Raw genomic sequence first — 3470 nt, 5'->3', positions numbered from 1 at the left:
CCAGGGATCAAACCTAGTTCTCCCTCACTGTAGTCAGATTCTTTACCATCTGAGCCACAAGAGAAGCCCTTTGGGATTTAAGCTAAGCTCTAATTCAAGCTCACATCCTGAATCATAAACTCATGTATGTGGTACATATCCTACTCCACATCTTAGATATGCCATTTCCTAACTCTTCTAAGACCAGAATAATAGGAGTTGAGACACAATGTAAGATTTGATGTGGGAACATTTTTACCTAACTGGTTAAAAGTGATGAAACATGTCTCCTGTAGATAATCCACATGAAAAAAGACTGATAGGCTGGGAGGAGAAATAGAAACCCACTTGCAAATGTCTTATGAAAAGGCACACTTTTTCCAACATAATGGATCTTCAGGTGTTTTTATTCTATATTGTCTTCTAGTTAGGACTCAAAGCCCTCTGTGGTTCTCAAGGAAAACGCATCCTTCCATCACCACTATTCAAAGCACATGTGCAAGTCCAACTCATACATAACATAAAAATAGAGTGCTGTTATTTTAACGTGGGATTTGGAGGTGGGGGAAGGGTAGTTCGTTGCCTCTCTAGTTTCCATTCTTCCATTGCTTTTTTCCCTGGTTACCCTCCTTGTCTTCCTCTTCCTCCTCTTCACCCTCTATTCCTCAGCTCTGTCATCATTTCCTTGGGGTAGTCTTCCTTGCCTGTCCTGACCAGGTAAACTTGTCCTATCAAAAGTTCCCATGTACATCTCCTTCAATGAAAATATATAACTATTTGTGAGATTTTTAAAAATTTGTATCTTACTCCTCACTAGACTCCAAGTTCTCAGAGGAAAAGACTGTGTCTGAGTTTTAATCCCACCATTATTTTTCCAGTAAATAGCTAAGTGTAAGGCATAGAGTGGGTACCTAGTAAAACACATGAAATGGATGGACGAATGGGTGAGTGATTTAGTGTATAGCGATCATAGGGTCAGGTTGAGGTTAAAGTGAAAATAAGGCTTAGTCTCCTCTTGCACAAAGTAGAAATAGGAGAACAAATACATTTAGGAGGGGAGATTCCAACACATTTACAGCAAGTAGCTGTATCTAGTACCATGGCTCAGGTCTCCAGATGTACGTATATTAATAATTTGGAAATCTTAACCTCTAATTTGATACAAACTAGTTCAGGAACTGTTAAAAAGAAGAGGATCCAAAAATAGATCAAACCTTAAAATAAAAATAGGATTAATACAGAAAGACCCTTTTTTAATCTTGGGCACATTCTAAACTTTATGAAAATTTTACGAAACTAAGTTCAAGAAGAATTTATTTGCAAATGATGACGGGTGAAGGTGTAGTTCAGATGAATTCATTCAGCAGCTCTAAAAGGTGGTTATTATTTTCTTAAAAAAAGAGAAGAAAAATCATCTTTTCAAAAAGATTTTTCTTTTCTTTCTCTCCTGGCCAATATCTCAAAAATAATTAATTGCATGCAAGGAAGAAAAAGAAGCCAATGAACTTCTAATAGGAACCATCCTGAGAGTAAGAAAAAAAAAGGGGGGGGGGGGAGGAGGAGATGGAATCCATTAAACTATCCAAGTATCTGAAACCTGCCAGCAATAGCAAAAATCAAAATGAAACCTCACCTTTTTGAAGTTCCTCCATTACTAATTGAAAGGTAAGAAGGATGGTTCTATATGCCTTAGGAAATAAAGACTTAACAGATGTCTTTATTGAAGACTCGGCTGTTCTAAAGGGAAGGAAGATGGATAGCCCTTCCTAAGCCCTTTTGTCATGTCATGTCCAAGTTCTGTCACCTAAACCTGATACGCAATTAAACAATTGGCTAGGGTGTTGTCTTGACAGATTATTTGCCATGCTGGAAATGAAGAGATATTTGCTGCACCATTCACCTCTCTTGCTGGAAATGTTCCTAATGAGCAACATTACCAGCAGGAATTAGTCTTGTGTTTGAGAACATCTCTCTAAATGGGAAAGGGAAAGTCAAGTTTAAAGCAAAACTATACAAATTAAAGGGGGAAAAAAAGGTAGGATAAAATCAAAGAATGGCACTTTAAGGAGATTAAATGGTCTTGTCCTTCATCTGAAAATCATTTCAAATTAATCAGATCACTATAAAATCCATGAGTGAGTAATATTTGTAATAATAGTTGAATGTGTGTGTTCATTCAGGTACTTTAAGAAAATTTACTTTGTACCCATGTTTAAACCTTTTATTCAAAGCAACTGTCTCTAAAAGATGGTACTTCTTTGATGTGATGAAGGACCTCATCAACACATATTAATGAGGCTTGAAGCCTGGAACAAATAACATTTGCTTCCCCTACCTCCAACTTCAGCAGAGGTGATAGTGTTACATGATCATTTCTACTCTGTCCTATGTCAAAGCATGTATATGGTATGGAACCAGTTATTTTTCTCAAATGAACATTTGGGTTTTCATCACTATCTTAAATAGCTGCAAAACAAGGTTTTGTACATGTTGTATTGCATGAGCATGTACCAGTGCATCCATAATCATACATGTTCATAGATAGAAATATGGGATGTCATACATATGTCATTGTATGTCATTGAGGGGTTCCCTGGTGGCTCAGATGATAAAGCATCTGCCCACAGTGCGGGAGACCCGGGTTCGATCCACGGGTCGGGAAGATCCCCTGGAGAAGGAAATGGCAACCCAATCCAGTATTCTTGCCTAGAAAATCTCACAGATGGAGGAGCCTGGTGGGCTACAGTCCATGGGTCGTGAAGAGTTGGACACAACTGAGCAACTTCATGGATACATATGTCATTAGGCACACACGTGTGTGTACCAGATGGATATTATCCAAACATGAAGGTGTAGATATGTGTCCAAATATATTTATATGTGTAGTTTTGTCTCAGCCTTTAGAATTGTCTGGTATTCAAATTTTCTTTCCTCGTAAGCAAAGAGGGGGAATTAGAAAAAAAGGCTACTTAAATCCTACATATATAGTTTTAAAAAGTTATTTTACATAGGGTTGATCTGGAGTACTTCTTCAATATACTGATTTCTGAGGCTCAGGATTCTGCATTGTGATAGCTCTTCAGTGACCCCAGTGCCTAGTGACCCACCATAAACTCTGGTCTCGTGGCCAAGTCAAGTTTAGACAAACACAATCAGGGATGTTTGCTTCTAGAAAAGAGATTGGCAAGCTCCAGTCTGTTGCCTGTTTTTGTTCAGCCTGAAAACTAAGAATGATTTTTACATTTTTAAATGGCTGGAAAAAATCAATAAATATTTCGTGGCACATGAAAATTATATGAATTTCAATGTTCAGTGTCAATAAATAATGTTCTATTGGAATGGATCCACTTTCTTTCATTTATATATTGTGGATGGCTGTTTTCATGGTACTATACCAGAGCTGAGTAGTTGCAATAGTGAACATATGACCCACAAGGCCTAAAATATGTGTTCTCTGACCCCTCAAGGGAAAGTGTGTTGACATCTGCCCT

This window comes from Bos indicus, chromosome 2 (genome assembly GCF_029378745.1).
Source record: "Bos indicus isolate NIAB-ARS_2022 breed Sahiwal x Tharparkar chromosome 2, NIAB-ARS_B.indTharparkar_mat_pri_1.0, whole genome shotgun sequence".
NCBI classification, from domain to species: Eukaryota; Metazoa; Chordata; class Mammalia; order Artiodactyla; family Bovidae; genus Bos; species Bos indicus.
This window is presented reverse-complemented; position numbering follows the sequence as displayed.